The sequence below is a fragment of the Cupressus sempervirens genome, chromosome 8, assembly GCF_028749045.1.
Source record: "Cupressus sempervirens isolate cs-2001-9-10 chromosome 8, ASM2874904v1, whole genome shotgun sequence".
NCBI classification, from domain to species: domain Eukaryota; kingdom Viridiplantae; phylum Streptophyta; class Pinopsida; order Cupressales; family Cupressaceae; genus Cupressus; species Cupressus sempervirens.
In genome coordinates this window covers 380,896,253-380,916,795 of record NC_143125.1, presented here as the reverse complement: position 1 = coordinate 380,916,795, position 20,543 = coordinate 380,896,253, and positions in this window count along the sequence as shown.

Here is a 20,543-nt window from a genome sequence, read left to right as displayed (position 1 = left end):
TTTTTCTTTAATAGCTCTAAAAATATTATTTTTTAATGCTCTAACAATATTATGTTTCAGCTCCTAGTATTCATCTAATGTCCACCACATCACCTTCTACAATCAACAAAATTGAAGAGGTAATCTTAACTGCACTATCAACAACACCTAGTGTGGCCATAGATGTGATGGCAATGCCTATTGGTAAGTAGATTCCTCTTTTTCTCTCTCATTTTTCATGTGTTTATTTCACTTGAACTATTATTTCTTAGGGGACTTTTTGTAATATTGAATTCATTTTATATAGGAGGTGATGAGGACATTCTTGGATGTACCCATGTTAGATGTAGATGAACACTAAAGAATTATGATCAATTTCTCGTGAGAAATAAAGATGGACTTCCCCTAAGAGTATCCCAACTTCTAGGTACTTTAAAGATTGATCCCTTCTTTAAGATATTAGATTTAATGGGGAATTTAGATGTTAGGGGGAGTGGGGTGAGGCCAAATGAGCTTCAAACTTCACATGCTTGGCCTTACTAAGATAATATTAAACTATTCTTAAAACCAAGTGAAGCTCAACATTAGCCTAAAATTGCATGACAACTAATTGTCTAAATATCTTGGTTTCAAGCAATGCAGAAGGAGGCCATAGCTCAATATGTAATCTCAATTCATATGCATATGATACTAGGTGGAGCTAAAAAATGCAATAGGTTTTCATTTTTGTTAGAGGTCTTTAATAAGGTATTTTAAGTTATAGACCATCACAAACATTGTAACTTTGACTCTTATAAGAAAGGATAATGTCCTCAGCATGTAAGAAAATCAAGACTTTCTATGTGTTGACTTGCTGAGGGCATTCTCTTGGCCATAGAAGCTATATTTTTAACATTCATGAAGGTCTATAATTTTAAAAACTTAATATACCTATTAAATAAATGTAAATGTGGTGCATTTTCTTAGCTCCACCTATTGTTCGTGCATATAGAACATAGTTGCACTTACATTCTCGATTTAGAGTAGCATAATCTTATTTTGGATGCGAAAAAAAAATGAAATGCACCAAAAGCTAGGAAAATGATGCCACTTTTGTAGGTTTAGAACCTTTTTTTGTTATATTTTGTCACACATATACACATGAATATAAATGTGAAATATCATTTAAGAACATTATTTTCTTCATATTTTAGGTCGAAATAGGTGTATTTTTTTCCATTGGTAATCTTGGAGTCCCTAGATAGCTAAGATAGCCCACTTCACCAAAGGTCACTTCTTAAAAGGTCTATGTTGTAGAGTATATTGTTTTCATGGATGATGTAGAAATTCTTAGAGATGTATGCTCTAGAAGAATGAACTTATCAATGTTGTATTATTTGGTTTCTTTTCTCATGTATAATTTCATCATTTGATATGATATTTATGTTTTGGTCCAATACTACTAGAAGTATAAGCTTTTATAGCTCCTACATAATTATCAACTACTATACCTATCAAAATTTAGTACTAGTTTGGGCATAGCACCTTTTAGAAAAAATTAACCTAAAAAGAGATGCTATTTGAGATCTTGGTAGAATTCTTACCCCATTGTATGGTTTATGAATTTAAAGCTAATGTAACAAAACAAGGAATAAAATACTACAACCCATTGGGGGAAAGGTAGTTTGGCCTGATCCTCCAAGTGCTTTAGTGGTCAGCCTTAACTCCTAATAATGAACACTATCAAGATGCATAAGGAAATTTTTAGTAAAAATAACTTGAGAGCATGTTCTAATTTCTTTTGTGGTCCTTTCATTCACTTACCCAAAAATGAGACCATTTTGCTAATAAGATTGAAGGAAATTAAAATGAAAATAATAATAGTACATGTCAATGTTTCCTAGGAATATGATCATTATCATTGTTAAAATTTAAGACCATAAATTAGGTTAAGATTAACTTGAATACAAAACCTACTTCATGATAGTCCATCCCATCTCTTAAGTTCAAATTATTAGCACACATATTTCAAAGCAACTAGAACAGAAAAGCATACATCTAAAAAGAAAATAGTAAAAAGAATTCCAATGAATATAATGAGTATCAATAATCCATAACAATGGTATTTTTAAGGACTTTTGTTAAGTAGAATCGTACAAGAAAAATGAAATTTAGTGCAACTATGCAATAATATTATAGGTACTAGTTACAATTAAAATTCATTACTACAATACTCCACAATCATAATAAAACCCCCATGACCACTACCAATATTCTTAATGGACAAATCAGATCGGCATTAGTCAATCCTTACCCTTCAGACCATTTCATCAGTGCTAACTAGGTGGGTAATATAAAAATAAGCAAGAGTACTACTATTTCTTAAGATTGTAGATGCTTTTGAGCTATCGTAAGAGGTTTGGACGAGGAAAAATTGTGCAAGAGGACACATTTTAAACACTAGTTTGATCCAAATGAATGAGATTTTATTGGTTTGTTTCCCTTTTTTAAAGATTTAACAAGAAACAAACATCCTACATTGAATATTGAGCATCTTTGTTTTAATTTTGAACTAAATAATTAAATAGAATGAAATTAATTTTCTCCATATACTCCTTTTTAATTGAAATGCACAAGAAATATGTTAGTGATGAACAATCCCATATTTCTTAGGCTTATTTATGCAATTTTTTATAAGAATCTGACCATATGAATTTGTTTGGTTACTTTTATGGAGCTTGAGATTACTTTCTTAGTTTTCACCATGCCTCTCTATTTGAGAAACTAGAAATGAATTCTATATTAGTAGTTCTTCAAAGATAGTTTTTGGTTAATATGAAATTTCTACAATTTTAAATATTGCAAACATAATAGTTAAGAATGAGATTTGGACATTGAAAGGAACATTAATGTATGTCTACAACACTTGACCAAGAGGATAAGTCTATGCTTGGACAAAGAAGACTAAGTAATCTTTCAATAATTTCATCATCCCAAGATCACTAGTTAGACTCCCACATGAGTATCTTTGTTTGTCCTTAAAGATTTGATAGTGTTACGGGTTCCTATTTTTGAAATGGATACATGTGATCAAGCATTTTTTAACACTTTGTTGGTTGATGTTGCACTTGCAGCTAAACTTGGTAGCTAGATAGGAAGTTGCAATAGAATATGAAGTAGATGGTTGGTTTTATGTGAGTAAACATATTTAATAAAAAAATAATGCATTGCTTCTCTAGAATTGCCTATTTTACTAGCTAGCCTTTTATATATCTAAGTTATTGCAGGTAAGAAAAAATGACATGGAAGAGATGGTAAAGTGGTTGGATTGGTCCTTGTGCTTTATGTGATCCCTTCCATCCAAATCCCTAAATTTAGTCATGATCTTAGCTTTGTCTTGTGTGCATTATCGTATGATTTTTGGTAGTTTTTTTTGAAATTAGAATGTTTTTTTTTGATATTATATTTTTCCAAACTAGTCATTTAATATAGGTTTTCCCAAAAAAATGTTGGTATGATCATATTCATAATTTTATAGCTATGTCAAAGTCCTCAACTAGTAGTTGACTAGAATACTAGAAAATAATTAATTAGCTTCACCTCAAAAGCCACTAATTTCCACAAAAAATAATGTACATGTATGGTACATACATGTATCCTTTATTGGAAAAACTATGGAAGACTTGTAAAACTGTTGTTGGTATTCCCATTCTATATTAGGTACTAACATTTTTTTCTATAAAGAAGGTTTATTATTCCTTTTAAACACCTAATATTAATGTATGAATAGTGATAATATTTTTATTGCAATCATGATTCATGAAGACTATGAGAAAAAGTGGAGAAGGATAGCCAAATAATGAGAAAAATAATGACTTTTATAGTTACAAAATGAAATGATGGTGTAAACAAAATTGAAAACAGTGATAAGTCACTGTTGTAGGACAATAATATCACATGAATTTCAAAGCTGATTGAGAAAATAATTTCAAATAAGGTCATGTAAGTGATTCAAAGGAATCCTTGTTACACTAAGAGAAGTTAAAAAATAATGGAAAAGATGTTTTGTTCAATACATTAAAAATAGTGAATGCATATAATAAAACACAAACTATTTTCTTAGAATCTAACAAGAATTTACCTATCATAACTGATGCCACTACCTATTTCTATTGAACTAATGGAATAAATTATTTTACATTGCATAATATGTTACTTGGTTTCTAACTTATCCTTGGTGAATTCTAGCTTGCAAAGCTACTATCAGATCTTACATTTGGTGTTTTTGAATCCTTTTTTCTAAATGATGAACCATATATATTTTTCAACACACTTAGATTTTACTTTATAGAAGACTTCCCTCCAAGATTTGTAGAATCAAATATGGGGTTCACTAAAGCTTTCTTTTTTAATAGATTTGGTCTTTTTTCTATGAATTTGGTGATGATCCTTTTAAAGAAACTTCCAATTGGAGTAGCTATGGGTGAATTATGTTTTACAGGGTTTATCAAAATATTCTTGGTACTAAGAACATTTTTATTAGTAAATTAGCTAAATCATTTTCTATTTTTATTCATTCTAGTATGATAATCCATATTCTCTTCCTCAATTAGTCTTTCCTCTTCTATAGGAAAATATCCAATATGCTGTTGAAATTTTTCTGCAAATGAGTTCGAGTCTATGTCCATGGAATTTGTGGAAGTTATGTCAAATAATATTCCACCTATAGGGGTCAATGAATCTAAATAATCAATCTCTGATGGATATCCCTTCCTCTAGAATTTGAAGAAGTTTTATGATTGATCACTAGAGTTTGAGGAAAGATAAGCCCATCATGCATCTGATGGTCTATAATTTCTACACTTCAATGTTTGATTTCCTAGAGTGAATGAGAGAAGAGCATTGTAAAAATTTGTAGCTTCTTTATCCCTATTCACAAGGTTATCCAATTCTTGACACTCTATAGGCTTTCCTGCTATTGTGTAAGTGTTCTCCAATTTAAATCTCTGTGATATTTCTATTTCATCTAAGGATACTAATATTGTGCTTGGAAAAGGATTTTCATGACTATTTGAATCAACATCATTTCTTGTTGAGGAAAACATGTGGTAAGACTCCATCATGCCTTACATCCCTAGAATTTCTCTCAAACTTTTGCAATTCTATCAGTTGCAACTTCACATAGACAATCCCCTCCCAAACTAGACTGTAATCCCAATTTATTGGAAGGCTTCTTATTAACTAAAAATGACTCACTTAAACCATGTTGACTTAGTTTTGTAACCACATTTCTTGATGTAGAGAGCTCCCCTTAATACCATAAACTTATAATAGAAACATAGAAATAATAGAAAATATGAGAACAAAATGTGGACTTCTTATTTGCACCATAAATGTGGAATTACATAATTCATAAGTACAATATGCTAACACACCTGGGCACCTTCATTACAACAATCTTCAAGACAAGCTACTAACTATCACCTAGAGCTATCCTAAACAATGTTCAGGCTTTTCTTAAATAGGCAGTTGTATGTCACCTGGGAAGGTTCTAGATGCTCAAACTTAATACCTCGGGCTGACAGGCCCTAACAATACACATAGAGTTGGCCAAATACATCTTTGACAAATCATTTTAGAAATTTTGGTAGCCCAACTTTCGAAGGCCATAACTCACAAACTGTTACTCTAATTGGCTATTATAACCACTTTTCAGAAATGCCAGCTCCTGATCTCTAGGATAAAAACTATGCTAGCACATTCCATTGAGTTTTTGGACCTCTTCTAGGAACTCTAAGGCCTCCAATGGTAACCCTAAAGATTTTTCATTGAAAAATTTGTAGTAACTTTTCTAATACTTATGCTTGAGCAATGATATTTTTATGGTAGGCTTACAACTTTAAAATCAACCTTCTTGTAGAAAATGATAACATTCCAAGCTCATATGAAAAACTTACTTAAAAATGCAAGTTCCCATAAATAGTAACCACCTTGTCTACTAGTCCTTATTAAAATAGAAAATACTGAAATACAAATATTTTTGGGTGATGCAAGATTGCTCTTACACACAAGATGATCCTATATTAGACACGTGGGGTAATTTGAGAAGTGACCTCATCACGTCTCAAGTAGCCATGATGAATCCTCAACTAGCAATTTGACCAAATATTCCTCATAAATTCTATTTCTAGTACTTTTTCCAACACAACTGTCTAGTAATTCCTCAATTTCTTTTGTAGCCAAACTAGCTATTGGAATGCTCCACTACACTTCTACAACTTCATCTCCATTACCTCCTTCATAATACTTTGTCAAATATGAAATATTAAATACTAGTGAAATATTCAATTAAGTAGGCAACTCCACTTCACATGCATCTCCAAAATCATGCCTCTTCACTATCCTGCAAGGTCCAAACTTCTTCATCTTCAACTTATTATATGTACCCACTAAAAAATGCTCCTTTCTCAAATGAACCATTACTTCATCTCCAATCTAAAATTTGTTATATTTCCTTTTCTCATCTACCTTAGCCTTATACTGTGTATTCATCTTTATGATGTGCTTCCTCACTTCCTCATGGATGTTCTTCAAATGTTCATCAAAATCTTTTGCTTAAGCAACTACTTATCTCCCCTTTATCCAACTACCTCAATTCATAAGCATTTCTGGGACTACTCCCATATACAATCTGGAATGGTGATTTACCAATACTCCTATTGACAAAATTATTATATGCAAATTTTTCCTATGGTAAAATTATATCCCATCCTTTTGGTTTATCTCCAACCAACCATCTCAACGAGTATCCCAAACTATGATTCATAGCTTCTATTTGTCCATTAGTCTGCAAATGATGTGATAAACTAAAATTCAAATCTATCTTCAACTTCTTCCACAATGTACACCAAAAATACCCAACAAATTTGGTATCTAAATTTGAAACTATACTCTTTGGAAAACCATGTAATTTCACCACTTCTCTGAAAAACTACTTTTCTACATGAGCAACATCACTAGTCTTATTGCAAGGAATAAAATGTGACATCTTAAAAAACCTACCAACTATCACAAAAGTAGAATCATGCCTACATTATTTCTTCGATAATCCAAGAACAAAATCCATGCTGACATCCTCCCATGGCTTCTCTGGTATAGGTAATGGATGATACAACCATGTATTCTACTTCACTCCTTTTCCCATCTAACATACTCTACAACTTTGTACAAATTTCATCATATCTTGATACAACTATGGCCAATAATAATTTTCAACAACCAAAGCTATGGTTTTATATTTGCCAAAATGTCCAGATAATCCTCCACTATGATTCTCCTTGATGAGATTCTCTTTCATTGAACTTTTGGGAATGCACATTTGGCTTCCTTTGAACAACATATTATCCTAATCATGAAATCCAACCACTTTGTCCTGTCAAGTGTAATAAGTTTTGTACAAGCCTTCCACACTTCACCAAAATAAAGATCATCTAGATACAATGTGTTGAGTTCCTTGAACCCAACCACCTCTATCTGCATTTCTATCAGCAAAAGTTGTCTTCTACTAAGAGCATCCATAACTTTCTTAGACTTACCACTCTTATGTTTCAAAAAAATGTATAACTCTGCAAAAACTCAACCCACTTTAAATGCCTTTGGTTTAATTTTCTTTGACTATTCAAATATTGCAAAGTTTGATTATCAGTATACAAAAAAAACTCCTTAGGAAGAAGATAGTGTCTCCACTTCTTCAATGGTTGAAATATAGCATAAAATTCCTGATTATAAATAGAAAATTTTATTTTTGCATCATTCAACTTCTCACTAAAATAAGCAACAGGTCTACCTTCCTGGCTCAAAATGGATCCTATTGTAGTACCACTAGCATCAAAGTCTACTTGAAACACCTTGTTAAAATTAGGAAGTGCTAAAAATAGGTTACTCAATAACTTTCTATTTCAATAGATTAAACCTCTTTTCTACTCCTATAGTCCACTTAAACTCTTTCCTATCCCCTCTCATTTTTTTATCCAAGGGTCCACAAATATTGCTAAAAATTCTTATAACATTTCTATAAAATGGAGCTAGTCCATGAAGAGATCTTAACTCTATTACACTCCTTAGAGTAGGCCATTCAAGGATAGCCTTCGCTTTCTCTAGGTCCATTTTTAGACCTTCTCTTGAGACTACAAATCCTAGGTACACCAACTCTTTCTTTACAAAACTACATTTCTTCAAGTTTATTAGCAATTTTTCTTCCCTCAACTTATAAAAATACTTGTAAATATGAATCAAATGCTCATCTAATGTCTTACTAAAGATCAATATATCATCTAGGTAAACAATGACAAACTTGCCCAGAAACTCTTTCAATAACTCATTCATGAAAAGTGCTTGGTGCATTGGTTAGCCCAAAAGGCATAACTAACCACTCATATAGTCCTTCCCTTGTCTTGAAAGTAGTCTTCCACTCATCACCTTCTGTAATTAAAATCTGATGGTACTCACTCTTTAGATCTATCTTTGTGAAATAATTAGCTCCACTCAAACTATCCATAATATCATCCATCCTTGGAAATGGAAATCTATACTTTATTATTATCTTGTTAATAGCACAAGAATATATGCACATCCTTCATTCTCCATTCTCCTTTGGTGCTAATACTGCTAGTACAACACATTGACTTAGACTCTCTTGAATCAACACCTTCTGCAACAACTCATGAACTTGCTTGTTCAACTCTTCACTTTCTATTGGTGTCATTCTATGCATTGCCTTGTTTGGAAAACTAGCTCTTGGAACAAAATCTATTCGATAAATAATCTTCCTCACTAGGGGCAATTCTTTAGGTACATTATTTGATACTATATCAAAAAACTCTCTCAATACATTTGCAACTTTTGTAGATACCTCCTCTACTTCTTCTTTACTATCTTTAGGAATTATAGAAAAACACATATGCTCATGTTTCATACCTTTAAGAAAAACTTTTCCATTAGTAAAAACATATTTTGGCAACACTAAATACCTTTTCTTCTTTATCCTTCAATGGCTTCAACTTATATTTCACTCTATCCTTAGTTAGAGTGTAGGTATTTGCTCACCCATCATATATAGCATGCTTGTCAAACTACCATGGCCTACCCAACAACATATGACATACATCCATAGGTATGATATCACATAGTACCTCATCTTGGTAGCTTCCAATATTGAAATTCACTAAGCATTGGTCATTGACCATAACCTTGTGGTCATCTTACACCCAAGCAATATAGTATGGATGCAGTATTTTTTCCTTTTCAGCTTCAACTTGGTGATCATCATTCCTGACACTATATTTTCAATACTCCCACCATCAATGATCACATCACAACACTTATCTTCACATCTGCACCTTGTGTGAAACAAGCTCCTTCTATGTTCAGGTTCATTCTCACCACTCAACAAGACTCTTCATTTAACTAGGACTTCTCCTCTTGTAGCATCTTTAGAATGTGAGGATCTGGTATCTTCATCTACATGTGCAACTCTCACTTGACCTTCTATTTTTTTATCTACCCTTCCTTGGCAATGGGTACATTCAAATGCTCTATGTCCTTCTTCTCCATAGTGAAAACATTTTTCATGAAAGCCTCCTCTTCCAAATCCTTGTCCTCTGCTTCTTCCTCTCTGATATCTATGTTTTGGTCATGGAAATGATTGAAATTTTTTCCCCTCTAGTTCTGACCACTAATTCTAGCCTCATCCTTGTTCTTTTGATCATCATTACAACCACCATAAGATCTAGATCTTCCACCATGACCTCTTCCACTATTCTTATTATCAAACTTCTTGCTCAATTTCTCCTCAACTCTTAGGGAAAACTAGTATGCCTCTTCGATACTACTCATTCAAACTAGACTTAGCTCATCCTAAATGCTTGGCCTTAACCCATTAAGATAATGAGTAACTTTCTTCTTATCAACTTCTACATGGTCGATTCTAATGAGAACTCGATAGAACTCTTTAGTATACTCTTGAATATATTTTTTCATTTGGTTTAGCCCTTGGATTTTCTTCAAAAAATCAAGCTCATAATCCATTGGCATGAATTTTTGCTTTAGTTTATCTTTCATCCGATCCCATCTAGTGATTTTTCCTATCTCTTTCTATTTTGCTCCAACTGAACCTCCTGCCACCAGATCTTCACATGTCCCTTTAGTTTTTCCTTCACAAACTTGACCTATTAGGATCATCAATATCTTCATACTCAAAGTACTCCTCTAGTTCATTGGTCCAATTAATCATCTCCTTTGGGTTAAGATATCCTAAAAATGTAGGAACCTCAAACTTAGGTCTTTTTCCAATCTTGGAGATGGCCCTAAAAATTCTCTCTTCCTTTGGATTATAACTGTCTCTACTTTGGAATTTTCTTCTATCTCATCATCATGATCAATTTCATCTCTTATGGGAAGATTCATTCCTCTATCCTTTTTTCTTCCAACGCATGCATTTGTCTTTGGAGGGCTCAAAAACCCTCAGGTGTAAAACTCTTCTGTCAAGCTCTCTTTATGGAGACATTTTCGCTAAAACCCTAGTGCAATACCTCATAATTAGTGATTTGTCTACACACTTAGTGCAAACCATTGTCCTGATGCGAAATGCCTCATAGTCGGTGATCTTTCCACACACTAAAGAACCTAGATCTAATACCACTTGATGTAGGGAGCTCCTCTTAATACCATAAACTTATAACAGAAACATAGAAATAATAGAAAATACAAGAACAAAATGTGGACTTCTTATTTACACCACAAATACAAAATTACAAAATTCATAAGTACAATATGCTAACCCACATGGGTGCCTTCATTACAAAAATTTGCAAGACAAGCTTCCAACTATCACCTAGAGCTGTCTTAGACAATATTCTGGTCTTTCTTAAATAGGCAGTTGTATGCCACCTAGAAAAGTTCTAGATGCTCAAACTTAATACCTAGGGCTAACAAACCCTACCAATACACATAGAGTCAGCCAAACACATCTTTGACAAATTATTTTAGAAATTTTGGTAGCCCAACTTTCGAAAGCCATAACTCACAAATCATTGCTCCAATTGGCTATTATAACCACTTTTCAAAAATTTCAGCTCCTAATCTATAGACTCAAAACTGTGCTAGCACCCTTCTATCAAGTCTTTGGACCTCATTCAGGCAATCAAAGGCCTCCAGCGGTGAGCCTGAAGATTATTCAACAAATTTTTTCACCAAAAATCTATGATAACTTCTCCAATACTTACAGTTGAGCAATAAGATTTTTTATGGTAGGCTTACAACTTTAAAATGATCCTTCCCATAGAAAATGAGAACATTCTGAGCTCATATGACAAACTTACTAAAAATAGAAAGTTCCCATAAATAGTAACCAACTAGTCCTTATTAAAATAGAAAAGACTGAAATACAAATATTTTTGGGTGATGCAAGATTACTCTTACACCCAAGATGCTCTTGCATCATTTCTTTTCATTGAAGGTGTCCTTTCAATGTCACATTTATCCATGCCACCTGACAAAAGAAGCAACCTAGGCATTAAAAGCAATATTTTAAAAATAATTTGACTAGTTGTTGTAACTATGATGGCTCATTTTGACAAAAAACTATTACTTGCATAACATAGCTATCACAACAATGTCATAATTATAATAGCTAGTCCTAATAGATGAACGTCACTTCTACAACACAATTATTGCATAGATATTGCAATTGTAATAGCTAACTACAGGCTTAAATCATCATAATTATAATGATGTACTATCATAATTACAATGTAATGAACATGGAATCTTGTGCCTTCTTCCAAGTTACAATAATGTTAGCCATCACCATTATGATAGGTCCCCTCACTATCACAATTTCTGATAGTAAAAGTTCAACGACTATTTGATGGGAGCCAATTCATGGTTATGTCACTAGGGTGATGGAAGACATTGTAATTGTGATGGCTTGCCACTGCAATTTGGGTCCAAATATAGTAGTGAACCCCAATGGGTATGGTGTAGGTTATTTCCATAGTAGTACATCAGGCCTCCATTTTTAACCAAACTTTTTGACAATAGGCCAATTTTGCTTGTCAAATTCACTTTTTTTTAAAATAAATATGATCTTGATAAGGTCAAAATTTCAACCAACCTTAATTTTTTGCATCACAATTCTAACAACACTTAAGGTTTCTATCCAAAATTTGACAATATGTCAGTTTATTATTAAAATTTTGACATTCTCAAGATATAAACAAAAAAAAAAAAAAAAAGTAAATGTTTCATTTTGTATATGGTAGATTTTAAGTGTGTGTGTAGGAAGGTTTTTGCATATTGTCTTTAGGAAAGGAAAATGTAACTTGACTCAATTAAGAGGTTCAATCCATGTCATTTTTGGATAATGGAAGGAAAACTAAAAGTCATTAAATTTTGATTGATTTTGTTATAATACCTTCTTTCCCAACTAAGATTTTCCATCTATTCATTCATTTAGGATTCCTTTATTTTCTTGATATAGAAGAACCATGGGAAAATTTTTCTGACTTTGATTTATGTACCTTTGAGGAATTCCTGCATTAAATGTGTAAATTTGTGTAGAAGGAATATGTTAAACCTATGCCACACAAAAAACTTTGTAAATGTACTTCTCAGACTTGAGCCTTTATTTCTTTCATTTTTTTGATCCTAGAAATGTATATGTGGAATGTGGCCTCAGACTACACACACACACACACACACACACACACACACATCAATGTGGTCCTTACCTACAAATTCTTCCTAGAATGAACATGGGATAGTTCATCCAAGAGGTCCAACAGTGTGACCCATTGCCTTCTATACACTCAATTTGTGTCACACTCTAAACCATTCTATCCAAACGATTCCATGAGTTGGAATGTTCGAATGCCGGCTTAGAGCTCCCTATCCACGAAGTGCAAGAGAGTGTATTTCAAGTTCAAGGGCTCTCAGATGAGCCTTAGAGATACTCTTCTTGCTAGTAAACCATGCAATGGGAGGTTCCAAAGACAAGATGTAAGAATGCAAATGTCTCAAGGAGTTCCTCAAAAATGCAATGCAAATGAAAATTAAGCTAGAATGAGATGCAAAGTGGAGCTATGCTAAAACATGTATGAGAGTGTTAAAATACCATTATTAAACTATGTGAGATTAAGCTACATGTAAAAATGAAAGCTAAGCTAAGCTAGAATTCCATGAATGAGAGAATGTAGACAAGAAAGAGAAGTTCTCCACAAAGCTCCAAAGAAACCTGTTAGAAAACCTGCAGCATAACAATATTCAAAATGAGGATGGATTGAGGGGGAAAGCTCTCTCCCTTTTAAAGATGTATGGATGGTAGAGATCAAGATGAAGATGGTGGATGATCAACGGTGGAATTTGAAAAGAGAAGTGATCCATGTGCACACACAAGTCAACCAATAGAATATAAGTTAACTTGTCATATAAGACAAAAGTCTCACAAGCCTTTTCTTTTAATTGTAAAATAGAAAAAGGACTGTATGTTTGCACTTTAAGTGGGTTAGAAGAATGGGGTCTTTTATTTAATTAAAAGGGGACATGTTCTTTTAATAAAATAATGAACTTAGGATAGCATAGTCGAACTATAGGTTATAATCAAATAAATTAATTATTAGCAATTTGGTCTAGGTAAATGATTAAATTAATTTAGCCAAAATGTTGAAAAGGGGGCTAATAGTCTAGATGACCATTTTTAGGTGATTACATTTTCCCCTCTTTGACTAATGCGTGATCGATCTGGGAACACATTATGTCAAAGAAAATAAAAAGCCAAGTAGGGGGTGATAGATATAGATATCTGATTTTGAAGAACAAAATGTAGAAAAAGATAGCAAGTCCTAAATGTACAGCCTGATAGTGGTAGTACTGAACACTAGGAAAAGATGATGTCAGAATTCAAGAAGAATGCTAACACTTAGCAAAGTAGATAGATTGAGAACAAATGAGAAGATCAAACAAATGTTCCTAAGAAATAGATAGTTGTAGCAATCAGTGATAGAGTATTTCTGCCCCCTCGAGATCGAAATTGAAATGAGGTAAGGGATGCAAAAATTGGCTAGACATGAGAAAATTAGAATAGAGCAATGTCCAAGATGATAGATAGCTGATTAGAACCCAAGAATGACTATAAGAAACTGATAAAATATCCCAGTTTGACTAGAGTTGACCCTAAAGCATATAACATAAAAATTAGGTCAAAATGAGTAGAAAGGTGATTTTAGACATGAAACAATGAATTGAAGTAGATATGATGTATGGAAATGATGAAGACATGAAGAAATGAAAATGCCCCAGTGATGATTCAGAGATTCGACCTCAAAAGGTCAGCTAACTACTCAGAAGAAAGTAGAATTTTAAAAGACAATTTTGACCATCAAGATGAACTTGAATTTGGATTTCGATCCCGAAAATCAATTTACGATGTTGAAATTATTTAAGACGTCAAAACTTTATATAATGTGGTGATAAGAAAGAAATGAGATGAAGTGAAAGATTAAGAAGGAGAAAAGACATGAACAAGAAGAAAGTAAAGAAATATATGAAAGGAGTTAGCCGATATGTCCACAAAAAGATGAAGAGAGAGCTCTCCCCATGTGCAAGAATATAAGATTAAGCTAGAAAATGAACCTAAAATGCAAGCTAATATGCAAAGTGATTTACCAGCAAGAAGCACATAACATTTAGACTCTTAATTTTATCATTGAGCATTTATTAGGGACATCATGAGATCATACAACCATCACTAGTATAACTATGAGGATATGAATATGATCGATATCAAATAGGTATGTGGAAATCCAATCTAAGCATCAGAGACATGTAAGTCAAGATAACTATGTGATTAGATTTCCTAAGTTTAATTTAGCAAGATTACACCTGTATCAAGGCATAAGCGCTAGGATAAACCCTGAGTGCGATCTTGCAAAACAATCAAGGATGATACATTTGTAAGTCAAAGTGTTGAATAGCACAAGCACGAATGCTTACAACACTATAGACAAACAAAGTATACCCACAAGCAGAAATCAAGAAAGTATGTCCCATGCCCCCAGTCTTCTAGTCAATGAAATCCTCAAAAGACTATTAGGGAGGGAACACATGGAAAAGAAATCATCATAGACAGCACACAAAGTAGATAAAGATTAGCATAGCTCAGTCGTTTAAGTGTTAAAGTGTTTGTGTGTAAGTCACTTGGCCATTTCTTCAAGACTTGATTCTGATAGTGAGAAATATTGCGACATCAGAGACCGTAGGTAAACCATCTATAAAGTGTTGAAAAACACTTGATGTCAAGGTGGGGGAAGTGTTGAGAAAAACTATTTTGTGAGTTGTCAAAGAAACCTTAATGCACAAGAATACCTCAATAGGCTAAGTAGCTATGCCCCCGAGATGAGGACAAGAAACAATTCCAAGCTAGGAAATGTGTAGCAAAGTAGGTGATTGAGACTGATAGACATAGGTGCAGGGGTTTCAAGTAGTGCCTATTTCTAGGTTTTCACCACTTGACAAATTTTTTCAGGACTTTTTTTCAATTTTTAGGATTTTTTCAGCATCATATATGATTTTTTGAATTTTTTAGAATAATTTAGAGATTACTAGTTCTCAAGAAAGATCACATCATTTTCTCTCAATGTTTGGCAAGGTGTAGGACATGATGGAGAAAAAGGTTGGTGGAGAGACAAAGATGGATGAAAAAAGAGTATGAAGCAAGTGAAAGTGATCCTCAAGGATTGACTCCTCAAGAGTATCCAAGCTAGGGAAAGAGGTGAAATAGTCATATGAAGCATATTTTGAATAAGCAATGGAAGTAATGAGAAAGATAGCATGTAGGATAAGCAATGAAGCCAACAAGTGAGATAGCATGAAGTGTGTAGTGCAAAAGAGTAGCCATGTCAAGAGACCTATGAGAACCATGCTTCATTTATTATGATCAAGACTCAGGGGTCAACTAGATAGGATAGTGATGGGATAGAGCAATAAGAATAAAGCTCAAGATAGAGGCTATGAGTGAATGGGAGAGCACAATAGAAAATCTCATGGATAATATAGCCAATATGCAAAGATAGCTCAACATTGTCAAGATCAAATAGAGAAGAGGGGATAGATGGATGATGGAAGAATTATGCATGACACCTATTTGCTAGGTTTTCATCATGGTACTTATCCAAGGTGCCACGAGAAGTAGTTTTCACCATAGGATAAATTTATTTATCTTTACTTTTGCTACCAAGGTGCCACAAGAAGTAGTTTTCACCAAGGCACATTCTCACTCTTTTTTTTTTCTTTTTCTCTTTTTCTTTTTTTTTTTGAATTTTTAGAAAGAGCTGAAGCTATTTGAATGTAGATAGTGCTCCTATAGGAAAGATAAGTCATGATAAGACAAGACCATAGAAAGATATGCTCAAAGATGTTGATAGGGTGATGAAAGAGAAATGGTAGTAGGAAGTCTATATGGAGGATAATAGTTCATGTATAGAAAGTAAGTGTAAGCTTTAGAGGATTTCATGAGGGTAGTTGAAATATTGGACAAGATCAACATTGACACACACCTTGAAGGGTATTGGAATGATGGAGGAATCATGGATGAAATAGCTTGAGGTTTAGATCTATGAGAAGGTAGAAGAGATTTGGAAAAAGTGGAGTGGAAGGCTTTGGAATATTTTTAAGAAGATTTTTGGAAGAAGATGGAATGAAAGCCTTTGGAAGCTTGAATGTCAACTTTGAAATATTTTCAATATTCAAGTCTTTTAAAAGAGACTTGGGAATCCACATAGCTTTAGATTTTCCTCGTTCTTTGGGTGCTTGAGAGTGCCTTTGTATAATGATGGATTTAGGAACCCATATTTTCTTTGGTTTAGCTCTTCAAAAATTGGACCTTTGTGGTCTCTTTTGTGCATTCTCCTTCTTAGCATTCACATGTCGATTAGATGGGACATAGTGATCTTTATTTTTCAATGGATTCTTATGTTTATTCTCACTTCCAAAGGACTTGGGATTTGTGGATGAATAAGGATGATACAACTGGTTTAGATGTATATATGGGTGAAAAGTCATCAAGGATGAGTGTCTTTGTTGATCTTGAGGTAATATAGGAGAGCTAGGGAATGAGCTATGAGTGAATGTAGGAGATGGAGGAACATAAGGCCCCAATATGGATGGAAGGTTTGAATGTTGTAGCTTAGATGGATAAGGACCAATGATAGATTTAGAAGATGCAAAGGGATAGTGGGAAGGGATATCAACATCTTTAGAGTAAGAAACATGGTCAAAGCAATCAATAGACTCATGAGTAGCTTTGACAGGAGCAACATTTTTAGTAGGAGCACTTGAAGCTTGAGTAAAATTTTGAAGTGGATATGGAGAAGTAGAACATGACGGGATGCTTTGATCTTGACAAGTAGCCTTGGATAGCATATGAAGAGAACTTTTCTCATAATTTTTAGTAAGCTCAAGGGAGATAATGGAAGTGTTATCTTCATCATACTTAGGAGGTGGACAAGATATAGGATATGGAGGGAAAAAATCTTGAAAGAGATGAAAGGGTGCTTGATCTTGATCTTTCTTGACATTTATAGCTTTTTCTTTTTGAGAGTCCTCTTGACATGGAGCCACTTCTAAGGACAAGGGAGAATGAAGAGTGAATGGAGTAGTGCTTAGATTAGGCATTGTAGTGCATGAAGGTTGAGGATGTTTAGGATTAGTAGCATGGAAAAGGTTTGCAACCAAGTGAAGGTTAGCTTGAGTTTCTTTTAGAGGTAGCCGTTGAGGATACATGTAGTCTATGTGGAAAGCATTAGGTTCTTTATTTGATGGAGGCATGTTGGAAATATTTGAAGTGTTGGGAGATGCACGAGTGTTGGAAGAAGTGGAGGTATCAAGGAAACCATCACTAGACATAGGCTCATTAATATGATCTTGCTCAAGAAAAGTATCCTCATCACATGAATCATTAGAGGTATCAATAATTCCATTATCAATAAGATCTTGGATTTTATGTTTTAGATCAATGCAATCTGAAGTACTATGCTCATTATGTTGATGATAAGCACAATAGATATCCAAGAATGGGTTTCCATATGAGCTAGACTTAGGTAACATGATGATCTTATTACCAAGAATTTTTTGCAAAGTGTCATCATAAGAATCTTCCAAGGAGGCAAATGTCCTATTAGAAGTATGTCTAGGATTTTCTTGCTATTTCTCAAGTGAATAGAATGTGTTCATGTCTTCATCATTATCTTCGTCAAAGCTAGGTCCATCATGAAATTTTGGCATAGGCTCAAGTGCTTGTTCTCTACAAAGGTCTTTAGATCTAGAAGATGAAGACATTTGATGTCTTGAAGTAGAGCATGTAGACCTAGAAGAAGAGGATGATCTCAAAGAAGGTGACTCACATGCATGTAAAGATCTTAAAGAAGATTCATGTAATGATGCAATCTTCTCCTCTAACTTTTTCTCAAGTTTAGACTTCATTTTTGTCATGCGCTTAGAGAGATGAAGGTAAGAAAGATCATTTGTCTCTTCTAGTTCTTTGTATTGTGCATATAGATCTTATAACTCTTTAGTGACATTGAGGATATCATGATCATCTAGATTCGATTGAAGTTTGGTAGCACAAGTTTTAGATCCCATAGTTTTAAATGCAAAGCCAAGCATAAAAGAGCCTACAAGATAACTTGATGTTGAAACCATAGGACGTAGAGTGTTCACTTGCCAAGATAGTAGAGAGAGATTAAAGCAACTTTTCCAACAATATGTCCAAGAAACTTACGACATGAATGACTCAAGTCAATAGCTAGGCAAGATGCCCAAATAGCCAAATAGATAGAGAAAGCAGGGTGACAAGTGAACAACTCTCCAACCCAAGGGTGTAGTCAAGAAATCAAGGCAACCATTTCAGCAAAAAGATAACTAGCAAGTGGACATAGACCATGAAGATAGAAAGACCAAGAGCACTAAGACCAAAGAGCCACTTTAAGCATGTTCAAAAACTAAAGACATATCAAATCAAAGTCAAATGATGAGACTCCCCTTAGCAAGCAACACAAGAAAAATGTTAAAACTTGATGCTTTGACTTGGTTGACAAAGTTTGACAATAGTTGATAGCATAGCAAGTTTGATGTTCAAAAATAATTTCTTTCCAAGCAAGATAGTGACACATGGAGTAGTCTTCAAACAATCAAGCAAGGGACAAAGCAACCATTCATGATACAAGCATATGTGAGGTCTTAAAAGAAAGCTATATAAATATCATCATGTGTATGTTCCAAAGATTTCCATAGGTCTAGCACATTCGAGAACACATATAGCAATATCTACCTAAAGGACATGGTTCATTATTCAACAACTTGGCCCACGCTTGATGCTCCTTCGCCTCACACCAAGTGGTTTCCCACAAGAGATATTGGCTTTGTCATGGAAATGCCATAAGCATAACCAAGGGAACACATATGGTGAGTGTAAATCTTGGGATGATCTGGGTAGTCCACTAGGATCAATCCTTGCACCAAGAAGTTGAGCAGCTAAAAAGGGTAGTTACTAACTTAGGATGTCTAGATAGGGCTTCCGTTCATAGTGTTCCTCTTGCTCCCAATTATGGGACACCTCACCTTGCGATGAGTAACTGATCTCGGGACCACAAGAGTACCTTAAGCATTCTTGCCTAGTGATCTCCCTATGGTCGAAATCCCATAAGTGATCACACTAGGCAAAGAAAAACACTATTTCTACCAAGGTTTTGTGTCCTTGATAGCCTTGAGTTTATAGTGGGTTGGAAGAGCCGAGTAATCTGCTTGTCCCCACTTGGGTCGTTCCTCTCAGGTTGTCCAAGAGTAGGCCCTCTAAAGGATTCTAAACTACACAAAGAGTGAATTAACTTTTGGAAGTCAAGATTTTTGATTCACCACAAGGGTGAAGAGCATACTCTCCAATTCCAATCATTTTCTCTCAAACATGCCAAGAAGATTTAGTTGCCTCTTACTCTTGAAACCAAATGGTAAGTCAAGATTTCTCATTCACCACAAGGGTGAAGAGTATACTCTCCTATCACCAAAAGATCCCAATTATAAGTTTTAATGTGCTTAAAAATACACAACTAGTATATGCCACACATGTAAAAGTAAGGAACAAGAAAAATTTGGTTTTTATGCATTGGGCAGCCTTGCAAATAATCATTAGTAGCCCTTGTGCATTTGAAGCTTTGACATGCGTTCTTTTTATGCAATGTTTCAATTTTTTTCACAAGGATGGCAACCTGCAATCACAACTTGTTCGCACCACAAGTTAGTGTGTAATAACATAAAAATATACAATAAAAAGTGGTTAGTTGCCTCAAAAATACAAATTATCTTCCAACCAAGTGCATGCAAAGAAAGTGCAAATTAATCACAAATGCTCTCATTTTTACTCTTTGATTTTGACCTAGTCAACAAGATTGGAATTGTTTGCTATGATTTCGGATTCAAAAATAGAAACAAAAAGAGGAGACCCCTACTAAAAATTAGAGAGATTTTCAAAAATGTAA